Consider the following 16,677-nt stretch of genomic DNA (forward strand, 5'->3'; position numbering starts at 1 on the left):
TATGTGGGCTCTCTTTTGGTTCCATATGAAGTTTAAGGTGGTTTTTTCCAGTTCTGCAAAGAAGGTCATTGGTAGCTTGATGGGGATAGCATTGAATCTGTAAATTACTTTGGGCAGTATGGCCATTTTCACGATATTGATTCTTCCTAACCATGAACATGGAATGTTTCTCCATCTGTTTGTGTCCTCTCTTATTTCGTTGAGCAGTGGCTTGTAGTTCTCCTTGAAGAGGTCCTTTACGTTCCTTGTTAGTTGTATTCCTAGGTATTTTATTCTCTTTGTGGCAATGGTGAATGGAAGTTTGTTCTTGATTTGGCTCTCTTTAAGTCTGTTATTGGTGTATAGGAATGCTTGTGATTTTTGCACATTGATTTTGTATCCTGAGACTTTGCTGAACTTGCTTATCAGTTTCAGGAGATTTGGGGCTGAGACGATGGGGTCTTCTAGATATACAATCATGTCGTCTGCAAATAGAGACAATTTGACTTCCTCCTTTGCTATTTGAATACCCTTTATTTCTTTTTCTTGCCTGATTGCTCTGGCTAGAACTTCTAATACTATACTGAATAGCAGTGGTGAGAGCGGGCATCCTTGCCTGGTGCCACATTTCAAGGGAAATGCTTCCAGTTTTTGCCCATTCAGTATGATATTGGCTGTTGGTTTGTCATAAATAGCTTTTATTATTTTGAGATATGTTCCATCGATACCTAGCTTATTGAGTGTTTTTAGCATAAAGGGCTGTTGAATTTTGTCAAAGGCCTTCTCTGCATCAATTGAGATAATCATGTGGTTTTTGTCTTTGGTTCTGTTTATGTGGTGAATTACGTTTATAGACTTGCGTATGTTGAACCAGCCTTGCATCCCCGCAGATTTTTCTTTTAAGCCTCATGGTAAGAACAAAGCAAAAACCTATAACAGACACATGAAAAATAAAAAAGTAAGGAACCAAAATATACTAGTAGATTACTTAACCACAAAGAATGAAAGTAGGAGAGGAAAAAAGAAGAATCTACAAAACAACTAGAAAACAACAAAATGTCAGTAGTAGGTTCTTACCTATCAGCAATTACCTTGAATGTAAGTGGGTTAAATTGTCCAATCAAAAGACATACAGTGACTGGATTAAAAAAAAAAGGACCCAGTCAATTGCTATCTATAAGAAATTCATTTCACCTGCAAAGACACAAATACACTGAAAGTGAAGGGATGAAAACAGATAGTCCGTGCTTGCACCACTAGGGTGCTGTTGTCTGTGTTGGCACAGGCTTATGCCTGTCTGGCAAGGTCCAACCAAGGCTGGTTAAGGCAACAGGTGCACACAGAAAATCTGCACCAGTTGTGCAAGAATAAATCAAGATAGGGATTTAGAATTTGTTGGAGACAAATCTTCAACTTCGTAAAGAAATTATCATCTATTCAATAAATGATGTTGGGATACCTGACTAACCTTGTTAGGGGAGGGGTTGCTTAAATACCAATATCATTTCTCACACCAAATTACATTCCTAGTAGATCAAAATTTTAAAGAACTACAGGATGTTGTCCAGGGGTCATCATTTTATAGGAGGTAGGGCTTTTCATAGAACACAAAATCCAGATTAATTATCAAAAACTGATCAGTTAAATATATTGAAAGATTTTGAGCTTGTACATAGAAAAGTATTTTAAAAGTTAAAGAAAATAATGACAAGTAAAAGTATTTTCAAATTATGTCAAAGATTACATATTCTACACACATTTTCCTGTATTTTAATTTTACCAGAGACTAGGTTTCACTATGTTGCCCAGGTTGATCTTGAATTCCTAGGCTCAGATGATCCTCCCACCTTGGCATCCCAGTGTGCTGAGATTCCAGGGGTGAGACATCATGCCTGGCCTGCTTTTTTTTTTCTTCACCAAAGGCAGACATGTGATCTACATATGTAAAGAGAACTAATCAACCAATATGAAATCATGACTTTGCCACTTAGAAAATAAGCAAAGGCAGCTGGGCGCGGTGGTTCATGCCTGTAATCCCAGCAATTTGGGAGGCCGAGGCCTGTGGATCACAAGGTCAGGAGATCAAGGCCACCCTGGTCAATATGGTGAAACCCTGTCTGTACTAAAATACAAAAAATTAGCCAAGTGTGGTGGCACACACCTGTAGTCCCCAAAGAAAGAAGTTAAATAATAGCAATAATAGTTAAAAAAAAAAAACAAAAAAAAACCTTATAATTTGCAGTTGCTATATAATAAAGTAAATTTTGCTGTGTTGTGTGCTGTTTAATATAAAACCTAACCCACAGCTCTGCTTAAAATTAACTAACTCCCCATAAAACCTACCTTATCTTTTCTCCCCACATTCTCAGTAAAGTTACCAGGCATCTCAAGATTTCTGTTTTTCTTGCTGACCAGCTGCAAGGTCACAGGGCAAGATAACATCCAAAGAAGGTACAACACATTTCTCAAAATGCTACTTTTCAAATGTAACATACATCATAAGACATGTTACGAATTAATTAACTGTTCTTTGTTCTGGCTTCTGTAAACCTGTCAGCTGCTATGTCACTGTGGATGTATAAAAAGTACCCCATTTTCTTTCTCCAGGGCTCGGACTTGGGATGTTAATCCACTGAGCTGGTGGCCATCTTAATAAAATCCTCCTGTTTCACCCATTGGTCTATTCGGTCTCCTGGATATTCTATAACATTTTTTGGTGAGCCAGCCAGGAATGGAGATGACTGGTTTACTATCTCCTTTGCCTGCAGGTCTGGGGCCCTGAGCTCAGGGAAACCTGTGACCTCAGGTGCACCATCAGAACAACTTGTGCCCGAGGAGGGAGCAGCTCTCCTGCAACCCAGTGCCCCTCCCTGACAGCACAATGGAACCTAAGGGGCTACAGGACGATTACAGGAGCAGCATGCTTTCTTCAGGAGCCACAGTATGACATCAAGGGCCTGAGACAGAATAGAAAAGAAAAGAAAGAAAATCCTATCATGGAGGATGGAGAAAATTCTGCTGTAGAGGGCGGATGAGAGCTTGATCACCTGTCAAGGGTTTAAGGGAAGCCCAGTCCAGGGGTCACTGGGTCTGGTGGCAACCCCATACCTTAAGAGCCAGCAGAAAGCAGTGGGATAGAGCCTGCTGAGCTGGTAGCTGACATAGAGCAGCGGGGCAGAGCTTTCTGACAGAGCAGTGTTTTAGCACACATCCAGTCAGTATATTGAGAAAGTGAAACCACCAGAGTGCAGCAAGACAGAGCCATGTCCATTGAGGAGTCCTAGAAGCAAAGGTGTGTGAACTGCCCCAGGGTGCAGGAGGGGCCCACTGCATCTGTTGAGGAGTCTTGGGACGAGGGTGTGAGTGAAAGTGAGTGAAAGAAATGGCTCCAGGAGGAGCCAATGCTGGGAGTGATGTGTGGGGGCCAAAAGTCCCTTAGTGCAGACTGTAAGCTCCAAACCAAGTGTGAGGCTGGCCACGGCCAGGTGTGATCCGCATACAGCTTAAGGAGTTGTCCCCACAATCTAGGTATTGTGGTGGGGGTGTAAACGAACTCTCCAATGCCAAGCAGCACCTCAAACACCCCCTCCCACTCAGATCAGGAAGAGGGATTAACCAGTCCGAAGTGAAAGTTGGGGGGGTGATTGTGCCTCAGAAGGATGGAGATGGGAGGCAGTAAATCAAAAATGGGAAACAATGAATCAAAACCTACTCCTTTGGAGTACATGCTAAGCAATTTCAAGGAAAGTTTTTCTGGGGAATATGGTGTAAAGTTGTCCCCTCAAAAGCTAAGAACACTTTGTAAATTAGAATGGCTTCTTTTGGTGTTGGATGGCCTGCCAAAGGAACTACAGGTAAGAAAACAATTGGCTGTGTTTTTAAGGTGGTGATCGGGTCGAAGGACAATCAGGGCATCTGGACAATTCCCTTATATTAACTCATGGCTGAATATAATTCAAACCCGACCTGCATGGCTGCAGCCCTGTTTAGCAGATTATTGCAAAATGCTCATTTCTTGAGCCAAGCCCAGCATGAAAAATAAGATCAGCTTTGCTGGGAGCTTCAGAAACAAAAGAAAAGGTAAAAAGGAAAATCAGTGATAGAGTTAAACTGCTATCCCTAAAGACAAGAGAGAGCCGGCTGGGCAGCTGTGTGTGGGAGTTGCCAGGCTCAACAGCTGAGATAGGGCAAACAGTGTAAAAATAAGCTGCTAATGCCAGTTAGAATGGCAATCATTAAAAAATCTGGAGACAGACAACAGATGCTGGAGAGGATGTGGAGAAATAGGAACACTTTTACACTGTTGGTGGGAGTGTAAATTAGTTCAACCATTGTGGAAGACAGTGTGGCGATTCCTCAAGGGCCTAGAAATAGAAATTCCATTTGACCCAGCAATCCCATGACTGGGTATATACCCAAAGGACTATAAATCGATCTATTATAAAGACACATGCACATGTATGTTCATTATGGTACTCTTCACGATAGCAAATACCTGAAGCCAACCCAAATGCTCATAAAAGATAGACTGGATAAAGAAAATGTGGCACATATACACCATGGAATACTATGCACCCATAAAAAAGGATGAGTTCATGTCCTTTGCAGGGACATGGATGGAGCTGGAAACCATCATTCTCAGCAAACTGACACAAGAACAGAAAACCAAACTCCACATGTTCTCACTCATAGGTGGGTGTTGAACAATGAGAACACATGGACACATGGAGAGGAGCATCACACACTGGGGTCTGTTGGGGGGTGGGGGGCTAAGGGAGGGATAGCAGGGGGTGGAGAGATTGGGGAGGGATAGCATTAGGAGAAATACCTAATGTAGGTGATGGGGGGATGGAGGCAGCAAACCACCATGGCACATGTATGCCTTTGTAACAATCTGGCAAGATCTGCACATGTACCCCAGAACTTAAAGTAAAATAGAAAAACAAAATAAGCTGCTAAGGTAGTGTAACAGCAAGTGAAACAGCAAGCGTAATCAGAGAAAGAGAAAGAGCACAAATTAAATAGAAACAAGGAAAAAACCCTGTGAGTCTGGCAATAAAAAAAGTTTTAACAGAAATTACAAAAGCAAAAAAAATTTAAGGGCAAACATGCTACTAAACTCATAAAAGTGGCTACAAAAAATGTTTTACAATCAGGAGGAAAAAGGCTGAGAGAAAGGCACAGCATAAGGCAAAGGAAAAGGTGGACTTACTAGCAGCTCCCTTAGTTGAGAGGACATGGAAAAGGATGTGGAAGAGGACAAGAAAGAGGTCTGAAACCCAGCCCAGACTAAAGAGAGATCAATGTGCCATGTGCAAAAAGAAAGGACATTGGAAGGATAAGCACCCCAAAAGAGCAGCCTATGGAAATCAGGTGCCCCCAAATAGCCACCAGTTTTATCCTCAAATAATGAAGATACAGGCTTAATTGGTCTGGCTGGGCTGGACAGCTATGAAGACTGAAACAGACCGGGCTCCATTTCTCTAGGCTCCCAGGAGCCTACGGTCAGGGTTAACGTGGGGGGCCAACAAATAAATTCATGGTAAATACAGGAAGCTATCTGTAGGATTCTAACCCCAACCTCCCACCGACAAGTCACAGAGTTCTTAGGAAGAGCAGGGTTCTGCCATATTTAAATACCAAATTTCTCACCAACGGCAAAACCATTATATAAAGCCACAAAATGGGGGAAAAGAAACCCTTCATCTGGGGGCCTCAGCAGAAGAAAGTATTTAGTGCAATCAAGAAGGCTCTAGTTGAGGCACCTGCTTTAGAACTGCCACACATAACTAAACCCCTTCCCCTGTATGTTCACAAGCAGAAGGGAATGACCATCAGGGTCTTAATACAAACTTGGGATCATGGCATCACCCAATAGCCTACCTATCTAAGCAACTGGACTCAGTGGCTTGGGGATGGCCACCCTTTTTCAAGGCTGTTGCCACTACAGCCATGCTCATACAGGAAGCTGATAATTTAACTCTGAGGTAGCAGTTAACTGTACAGGTGCCATGCTCTGTTTTATCACTAATGAATCAAAGACAGTACATTGGCTGTCATATCCTAGAATAACCCAAAACCAGGGGCTTTTGTGTAAAACCCCCCGCATAACCTTAGAAACTGTAAACACTCTCAACCCTACTACCCTGCTCCTACTGGAGCCAGAAGCTGTCCTAAATAACTGTATAGAGATAGTAAATAAAGTATTCTTGAGTAGAAGGAACCTTAGAAATCAGTCCTTCCAAAATCCAGATGTTAAGTACTTTCCAGCTGGTATCAGCTTTGTAACAGAAGGAGTTAGATGGGCAGGGTATGCAGTTGTAACTCTAGATTCAGTGGTAGAGGCCCAAAGCCTGCCAATAGGAACCCCAGCCCAGAGAGCAGAGCTAATAATTTTAATGCAGGCATTGCTGTTAGCAAAGGGTGAAAGAGCCAACATACATACTAATCCAAAGTATGCCTTTGCTACGCTGCATGTACATGGGAGCACATACAAGAAAAAAGAACTCTTAACTTCCCAAGGAACAAATGTAAGAGAAAATCCTACAACTTTTAAATGCACTCTGAAAACCTAAAAAAATAGCTGTTATACATTGTCCAGGCCATCAAAAGGTGGAACTCTAGCAGGAAAGCAGATGCAGAAGCTAGGCGTGCAGCAATAAATACCCCACATTCCAGTAGAGTAGCTAGGAAGGCAGCTTGTACCATGCCTCTTCTCCCAGAACCTTGTCTTTAAAAAAGCCAAATTACTCCCCAAATAAAAGGGCATGGTTTGCTCAGGAAAACAGAGCTTATACTAAAAAAGTCTGGTGGAAGTTCTCAAATGGAAAATTAGCTATTCTTAAAGTAACAGCCCCCAGGTTTGTAAAGCAGTTCCACCAAGGAACTCACATGGGAAAACAGCACTAAGAACACTAGTGGGGCACCACTTCTATGTGCCATGGCTCACTGTCATCTCCCAATCCATATGTAAACAATGCTTAACTTGTGTTCAGAACCACCCACGGCAAGGGCCAACCCGGCCCCCAGGAATTCAAGGAACATGGGCAGTACCTTGTAAAAACTTACTTGTAGATTTTACGGAATTGCCTCAAGCAGGAGGCTATCAGTATATGTTGGTATTTGTCTGTACTTACTCCTGGTGGGTTAAAGCATTCCCCGCTCGAACTGAAAATGCCAGAAAGGTGACCAGAGCCTTATTAAAAATATCATCACCAGGTTTGGGGTGCCTCTGACTCTAGGATCTGACAATGAACTGGCCTTTGTAACTAAAATTGTTCAAAATCTCTCTCAACTGTTAAATTGGAGATTACATACTGCCTACTGTCCCGAGTTCAGGGAAGTTAAAGCAAATAAACATTAAGGAAATAAATGCAGGCCCTTGGTAAAGCCATAAAGCAAGTACAAAGGTGGGTACCAAAAAAATACCTATAAGTTTAACAACTCCAATCCATTCATTTAAACTGGTAGACTCTGTCTGGGTTAAAAAGTGAAACCCAACCACATTGAACCGTACATGGGATGGCCCTTTTATTGTAACCTCATCCATCCCCCACTGCTATTAAAGTTGTTAAAGTTGTTCCCTGGATTCATCGCAGACAGTTAAGGCCAGCAGCCCAAGACAAGTGAACCGCTCAGCCAGATCCAGAGCATCCCACCAGGCTAACCTTAAGATGCATCCTCAACAAGGACCAGGACCAGCCTAGTCTGGTCCCAGATGCAGACGACCCTGAAAAATCATCAAGCCCTGTTCTAGTCACACATCAGGAAGCTGGCTAGTCAGCACATGGCCGAAGCTTGAGGAATCTCCACCGGATAAGTCAATGTAAACTAAAATCTTAAGCAAAATCTTAAACCTTGTTGTTATTTTAGTAATATTAACTATCCTGTTACTGTGTTGTCATTGCTGCAAAGCTTTGCTCCCAGAAAAAAGCACTCCTTGCCCGGTCTTGGTGTAAAAATGTTGCCTTTCATTTTGCTAATGTTAGCCCTTATGGCAAGTCTAGTAAGGGGGGAAGTCCTAAATGGGTGTCCTATGTGCACCCACACTACATGAATAGGGAATACACAAGGTAAAACCTTTGGTATACCAAACACATTATGAGTATACAGGAGCTTCCTTAAAAACTTGCATATATAATCAAATTACCTATTCAATTGTAATCCAGGCAATAATCAGCCTTATGTGTGCTATAATTCCAAACTTTTACCAGGGATATGGTTTGAGCTCCGTGAAAGAACAGGAAAAGAAACCTTTTACAATCCCCTTCTCATCAGGGAAGTGTGTCCTTATACTTAGATGCCTAACAGGTAGTAAAAACGTTCCTTCAAAATAAAAAATAGTTGTAACCCCAACTTGCTATAACATCCCTGCTAGGAAAGTCCTAACCACATGTACATGGTGTAACTGCAAAACCTATAATCCTCAAAGAAAGCAGACTGTGCTTACTTAAATCCTGCTTTGGATTAGTAATGCTATAAGCTGGTACAATTATAATAAAAGTACAAATAGGAAACTGGAAATACACGATTAGCCCCCCCAAACTAATTAATTATTATAGCCCAGCTACTTGGGCACAAAATCGGTCATGGAAATACCGCACTCCCAGCTATATAATAAACTGCATCATTAGGCTGCAGGTGGTTCTAAAAATCATAACCAATGAAACATCCAAAGGTAGCTGTACTAGCCACACAGATAAAAAATGTCATTTACCAAAACAAACTACCATTAAATTATCTTTTAGCCCAAAAAGGAAAAGTATGTAAAAAGTTTAACTTATCAAACTGCTGTATAGAAGTTAATAAACAAGCAGTCAAATATTACTGCCAAAATGCAAAAACTAGCTCATGTTCCAGTACAAACCTGGAAAGGGTAGTCACCAGATTCCCTCTTTGGAAAATGGTTTTCATGGTTTAGAGGTTTTAAAACCCTAATAGGGGGAGTAGTAATCATAATTGGAGGATGCCTAATACTTTCTTGACACTTACCCCTCTCTTAATTGGGAGTATTCAGTCAACTATACAAGCAGCAGTAGCCAACTAAACCACCAGTCAATTAATGGCATTAACTAAGTACTGGCCTATACCCCAAGAAAAAAACAAAAATACCTCAAAATAACATGTATAATAGTGGTGCTTTCTATGGGCTTATGTAAGGCGTGTTCATCTAGCTAAATCCAACTGTTAGCGAATGTCTGTCTGGATAAAACAAGCTCAAACAAACCAAGTATTATGCTAAGAGCACAAAAATCTTACTAATACCATCTTTCCCAAGCAGGCAACTGGACAGGAAAAACTACTTAAAGGTGTGTAATAGTTCTGCTCCTGGACCCACAATGCTCTGTGGGTCAGCCCTTGAGAGCCTTCCAACCTTCAAACTGTTGCCCTGGTTGGCCCCAGGCAGATGGCTGGTTAGCCAAAGACAGATAAGTGTCCTAGGAGGAGGGACAACCTAAGATAGGCACAGTTGTGAAGGGGCCATCAGGCATTAAAAGTTCATTTTGTGCCTCTCATGGCAGAAAAGAAACTCCCAACCTGGTGCTAAAAAATTCAGCTTGGTGCTATACACTTACCATAAGCTAACACACCATCCTGCTGTCCACCGAAAGTACAAAAGCACTCCTGCCAAAAGGGTTCTCTTAAAAAGCTCTACAACACAATTAACCCTTCCACCTTGACATTCAGCTACAAAGTCATAAATATACTTAAGTGAATCTATCAAATAACCTCATAGAAACATAATCAAATTAAATCAAAAAAGAGAAAAAAAAAGGAAAAAGTAAACAAAAACAAACCAAAAATGGTATATCTCTAAAGGTAATAGTAACTTAAATGCTTAAAGTAGTGGTGTTGCTGTCTATTAAAGTGTTATTTATAAAAAGCAACAAAGAGGGGAATGAAGAAGGGAATTAAACAATGGCAATAATAGTAAAAAGAAAACCTTATAATTTGTAGTTGCTATATAATAAATTTTGCTGTGTTGTGTGCTGTTTAATATAAAACCTAACCCCGCTGTTAAATATAAAATCTAACCCCCAGATCTGCTTAAAATTAACTAACTCCATGTAAAACCTACCTTATCTATTCTCCCCATAGTCTCAGCAACATTCCCAGGCATCTCAAGGCTCCTGTTTTTCTTGCTGAACAGCTGCAAGGTCACAGGGCAAGATCACACCCAAAGAATATACAACGCATTTCTCAAAATGCTATTTTTCAAATATTACAGACATCACAAGACATGTTACCAATTAATTAACTGTTCTTTGTTCTGGCTTCTGTAAACCTGTCAGCTGCTTTGTCATCGTGGATGTATAAAAATTACCCCATTTTGTTTCTCTGGGGCTCAAACTTGTGATGCTAATCCGCTGAGCTGGTGGGCACCTTAATAAAATCCTCCTGTTTCACACATTGGTCTCTGGTCTCCTGGATATTCTGTAACATCCCAGCTACTCAGGAGGCTGAGGAGGCAGGAGAATCACTTCAACCTGGGAGACGGAGGTTGCAGTGAGCCAAGGTTGTGCAACTGCACTCCAGCCTGGTGACAGACCGAGACACACAGATGAAAGAAAGAAGGAAGGAAGGAAGGAGGGAGGGAGGGAAAGAGGGAGGGGGGAAAGAAAGAAAGAAAGGAAAGAAAGAAAGAGAGAGAGAGAGAGGAAGAAAGGGGGAGGGGGGGAGGAAGGAAGGAAAGAAGGAAGGAAGGAAGGAAGGAAGGAAGAAAGGAAGGAAGGAAGAAAGGAAGGAAGGAAGGAAAAAAGGAAAAAGAATAAGGGAAGGCTACAAATGAAGGGTTTTCAGAAGAGATTTCATTTGCCAAATGTCACATCAATTATTGTTCAAGTACATTAATATCAAAAGTAAAGGGAAACAACACTGGGATATGAATTTGGTAAATATATGGATGAAGGTTTAAAACATTGAAGGTATTCTGTTTCAGGTGTGATGTAGAAAAACAGACACCTTCATACACAATTGGTCCGAGTTTAAATTGCCACCCCTGCTTTTTTGTTGCTCTCCACTTGCTTGGTAAATCTTCTTCCATCCCTTTATTTTGAGTCTATGTGTGTCTTTGCACATGAGATGGGTCTCCTGAATACAGCACACCAATGGGTCTTGAATTTTTATCCAGTTTGCCAGTCTGTGTCTTTTGATTGGGGCATTTAGGCCATTTACATTTAAGGTTAATATTGTTATGTGTGAATTTGATCCTGCCCTTTTGTTACTGGCTGGTTGTTTTGCCTGTTCGTTGACGCAGTTTCTTCGTTGTGTTGTTGGTCTTTACCATTTGGTACGTTTTTGCAGTGGCTGGTACTGGCTGTTCCTTTCCATGTTTAGTGTTTCCTTCAAGAGCTCCGGTAAGGCGGGTCTGGTGGTGACAAAATGTCTCAGCAATTGCTTGTCCATAAACGTTTGTATTTCTCCTTGTTATGAAGCTTAGTTTGGCTGTATTCTGGGTTGAAAGTTCTTTTCTTTAAGGATGTTAAATATTGGCCCCTACTCTCTTCTGGCTTGTAGGGTTTCTGCCGAGAGGTTCGCTGTGAGTCTGATAGGCTTCCCTTTGTGGGTGACCCGACCTTTCTCTCTGGCTGCGCTTAGCATTTTTTCCTTCATTTCAACCCTGATGAATCTGACAATTATGTGCCTTGGGGTTGCTCTTCTTGAGGAGTACCTTTGTGATGATCTCTGTATTTCCTGAATTTGAATGCTGGCCTGCCTTGCTAGGTTAGCGAAGTTCTCCTGGAAAACATCCTGTAGAGTGTTTTCCAGCTTGGATTCATTCTCCCCATCACATTCAGGTACACCGATCAAGCATAGATTAGGTCTTTTCACATAGTCCCATATTTCTTGGAGGCTTTGTTCATTCCTTTTCACTTTTTTCTCTAATCTTGCCTTCTCATTTTATTTCATTGAGTTGATCTTCAATCTCTGATATCCTTTCTTCTGCTTGATCAATTCGGCTATTGAAACTTGTGTATGCTTTGCGAAGTTCTTGTGCTGTGTTTTTCAGCTCCATCAAGTCGTTTATGTTCTTCTCTAAGCTGGTTATTCTAGTTAGCATTTCGTCTAACCTTTTTTCAAGGTTCTTAGTTTCTTTGCATTGGGTTAGAACATGTTCCTTTAGCTCAGAGAAGTTTGTTATTACCCACCTTCCGAAGCCTGCTTCTGTCAATTCATCAAACTCATTCTCCACCCTGTTTTGTTGCCTTGCTGGTGAGGAGTTGTGATCCCTTGGAGGAGGAGAGGCGTTCTAGTCTTTGATGATTTCATTCTTTTTGCACTAGTGTCTTCCCATCTTCATGGATTTATCTACCTTTGGTCTTTTAAGTTGGTGATTTCAGATGGGGTCTCTGAGTGGATGTCCTTTCTGTTGATGTTGAAGCTATTTCTTTTTGTTTTTTAGTTTTTCTTCTAACAGTCAGGCCCCCCTGCTCTATGAGGCGTTATTTTTTGGGGAGGGGGCGGGTTGTACAGGAGTCAGGGAGCCACTTGAGGAGGCAGTCTGTCCCTTGTCTGCCTGCAGACGCACTACTGGGCTGCCTCGGACTCAGGCCAGATGCTGCGTAGGCTTCCTCTGACTTTTGTTTACATAGGTGAGATTAGACCTGCCGTTGCAATGGTGGATGCCTTTCCCCCCCACCTGAGATCGATCGTCTCAGGTCAAGCTCAAACTGATGTGCTGGCTGCAAAAATCAAGTGAGAGGGCTTCAGTTTACTGGTCTTTGTGGGGGTGGGACCTGCCAATCCATATCACCTGTCTCCCTGCTTTCAGCTCTCCCTCTTTCTGGGAGGCAGGTAGATCCATCCCGCTGGTGCTCTCACCACTAGTCAAAACTTCCACCCAGTTTTGTGCTGACAACTCATGGCACCAGGCCAGCTGGAGCTGTCACTAAGATCTGTGTTGGTAGCTTGCAGTGCTTTTCAGCCTGGTGGCATTCTCCTGAACTATGGGCTGCAACAGCCATGGGAGAAGTGCAGTATCTGAACCAGAGTGCTAAAGGGTTAAAGTCCCTGATCCGGACAGATCCAAGATGGTCGATTAGGAGCAGCTCAGGATTGCAGCTCCCAGTGAAAGCATGGAGGGTGAGTGGATGCCACATTTCCAACAGATTTTTATTGCCCGCAGACCCGGAGATTCCCAGGTGGGGGAGCCCCACTGGTTGCCAGCGTGGCTGTTTTGGCTGGCGCAGCAGCTCTCTGCACAAAATACACAGGTACGGGCACCATTTTAGCTGGTGATTGGAGCTCCTGGGAGACAGAGTTGCCCATTCAACTGATAAAAAAGGGGACTGAAACAGGGAGCCAGGCCAGGAGATTCCCAGGCAAAAAAGTGCCACGAATCTCAGTGCAGCTGTTTCAGCCAGGGCAGTGGGTCACCGCATGGGAAATCACACAGATCCTGGCGCCTTTTCAACAGGCGACTGGAACACCTGGGAGATAGAGTCGCCCGTTCAACTGAAAAAAAAAAAAGGGGGGGTATCTGAGGCAGGGAGCCAGGTGATCAGGCTTGGCTGGTCCCACACACACAAAAAAAACAGCAATCTGAAACGCTCCGGATTGAGAGTTTCACAGCAAGCACAGCTGAACCCGGGGAGGTCCAGCTCTGTGGGGGAGAGGAATTCACCATTACTGAGGCAGTCCACCACTATGGAAGTACTCCACTATTGCTCAGGCAGCCCGCCATCACAGAGAGAGTCTGCCATTACAGAGGGGGGGCCACCATTGCTGAGGCAGTTCTGACTACACCCGTATAAACAGGACTGCAGGGAAGTTCACACGGCAGCTGGGCGGAGCCCACAGCAGCTCAGCAAAGCCTCTGCAGGCGGACTGTGACGAGGCTGCCTCCTCGCTGGGTGGGGCAGCCCTGAAAAAAGGCACCAGCAAGACAGAAACTTATAAATAAAGCCCTAACTCCCCAGGACAGAGCACCTGGGAAAAAAAAAAAAAAAAGAAAAAAAAAGGGGCGTTTATGAGTTCTGCTGCAGCAGACTTAAACGTACCTGCCCAGCAACTCTGAATGAACAACGGAGCTCACAGCTCAGCACTTGAGCTCCTATAAAGGACAGACTGTCTCCTCAAGCAGCTCCCTGAACCCTGTATATCCAAAGAGTCACCTCAAAAAGGAGAGCTCAGACTGACATCTGGCGGGTATCCTTCTGGGACAAAGATAGCACAAGAAGAAACTGGCAGCAACCCTTACTGTTCTGCAGCCGCTGCAGGTGATCCACAGGCAAGCAGGGCCTGGAGTGAACCTCAGCAGTCCTACAGCAGAGGTGCATGACTGTTAGAAGGAAAACTAAGAAACAGAAAGAAATAACTTCGTCATCAACAAACTGGACGTCCACTCAGAGACCCAATCTGAAAGTCAACAACTACAAAGACGACAGGTGGATAAATCCACAAAGATGGGAAGAAACCAGCACAAAAAGGATGAAAACGCCCAAAACCAGAACGCCTCTCTTCCTACAAGGGATCACAACTCCTCACCAGCAAGGGAACAAGGCTGGATGGAGAATGAGTGTGATGAATTGACAGAAACAGGTTTCAGAACGCGGGTAATAAGAAACTTCTCTGAGCTAAAAGAACATGTTCTAACCCAATGCAAAGAAACTAAGAACCTTGAAAAAATATTTGACGAAACGTTAATGAAAATAAACAGCTTAGTAAGGAATGTAAGTGAATTGATGGAGCTGAAAAACACAAGAGAACTTCGCGAAGCATACACAAGTTTCAACAGCCGAATTGACCAAGCAGAAGAAAGGATATCAGAGGTCGAAGATCAACTCAATGAAATAAAACGAGAAGGCAAGATTAGAGAAAAAAAGGGTAAAACGGAATGAACAAAGTCTCCAAGAAATCTGGGACTATGTGACAAGACCTAATCTACGTTTGATAGGTGTACCTGAATGTGACGGAGAGAATGAATCCAAGCTGGAAAATACTCTTCAGGATATTATCCAGGAAAACTTCCCCAATCTAACAAGGCAGGCCAATATTCAAGTCCAAGAAATACAGAGAACACCTCAAAGATATTCATCAAGAAGAGCAACCGCAAGGCACATAATCGTCAGATTCACCAGGGTTGAAACGAAGGAGAAAATGCTAAGGGCAGCCAGAGAGAAAGGTCGGGTTACCCACAAAGGGAAGCCCATCAGACTCACAGCAGATCTCTCAGCAGAAACCCTACAAGCCAGAAGAGAGTTGGGGCCAATATTCAACATGCTTAAAGAAAAGAACTTTCAACCCAGAATTTCATATCCAGCCAAGCTAAGCTTCATAAGTGAAGGAAAAATAAAATCCTTTATGAACAAGCAATTACTCAGAGATTTCATCACCACCAGGTCTGCTTTACAAGAGCTCCCAAAAGAGGCACTAAACATAGGAAGAACCAGTACCAGCCACTCCAAAAACATACCAAATTGTAAAGAGCATTGACCCAAAGAAGAAACTGCATCAACTAACGATCAAAACAGCCAGCTAGCAACAAAATGGCAGGATCAAATTCACATATAACAATTTTAGCCCTAAATGTAAATGGGCTAAATGCCCCAGTCAAAAGACACAGGCTGGCAAATTGGATAAAAAGCCAAAACTCATCGGAGTGCTGTATCCAGGAAACCCATCTCACATGCAAGGATACACAAAGGCTCAAAATAAAGGGATGGAGGAAGATTTACCAAGCAAATGGAGAGCAAAAAAAAGCAGGAGTTGCAATTCTCATCTCTGATAAATTAGACTTTAAAGCAACAAAGATCAAAAGAGACAAAGAAGGACATTACATAATGGTAAAAGGATCAATGCAACAAGAAGAGCTAATGATCCTAAATATATACGCACCCAATACAGGAGCACCCAGATACATAAGGGAAGTTCTTAATGACTTACAAAGAGACTTAGACTCCCACACAATTATAGTGGGAGACTTTAACACCCCATTGTCAATATTAGACAGATCAACGAGACAGAAAATTAACAAGGATATCCAGGACTTGAACTCAGACCTGGACCAAGCAAACCTAATAGACATTTACAGAACTCTCCACCCCAAATCCACAGAATATACATTCTTCTCAGCACCACATCGCACCTACTCTAAAATTGACCACATAATTGGAAGTAAATCACTCCTCAGCAAATGCAAAAGAACGGAAATCATAACAAACAGTCTCTCAGACCACAGTGCAATCAAGTTAGAACTCAGAATTTGGAAACTAACTCAGAACCACACAGCTTCATGGAAACTGAACAACTTACTCTTGAATGTTGACTGGATAAACAATGAAATGAAGGCAGAAATAAAGATGTTCTTTGAAACCAATGAGAATGAAGACACAACATACCAGAATCTCTGGGACACATTTAAAGCAGCCTCTAGAGGAAAATATATAGCAATAAGTGCCCACATGAGAAGCCAGGAGAGATCAAAAATTGACACCCTATCGTCAAAATTGAAAGAGCTAGAAGAGCAAGGTCAAAAAAACTCAAAGCCTAGCAGAAGACAAGAAATAGCTAAGATCAGAGCAGAAATGAAGGAGATAGAGACAGAAAAACCCTTCAAAAAATCAATAAATCCAGGAGGTGGCTTTTCGAAAAGATCAACAAAATAGACCACTAGCCAGATTAATAAAAAAGAAAAGAGAGAATAATCAAATAGATGCAATAAAAATCGATAAAGGGGATATCACCACAAATTCCACA

Source organism: Sapajus apella, unplaced genomic scaffold (genome assembly GCF_009761245.1).
Source record: "Sapajus apella isolate SASKATOON/1434 unplaced genomic scaffold, GSC_monkey_1.0 scaffold149, whole genome shotgun sequence".
Lineage (NCBI taxonomy): Eukaryota > Metazoa > Chordata > Mammalia > Primates > Cebidae > Sapajus > Sapajus apella.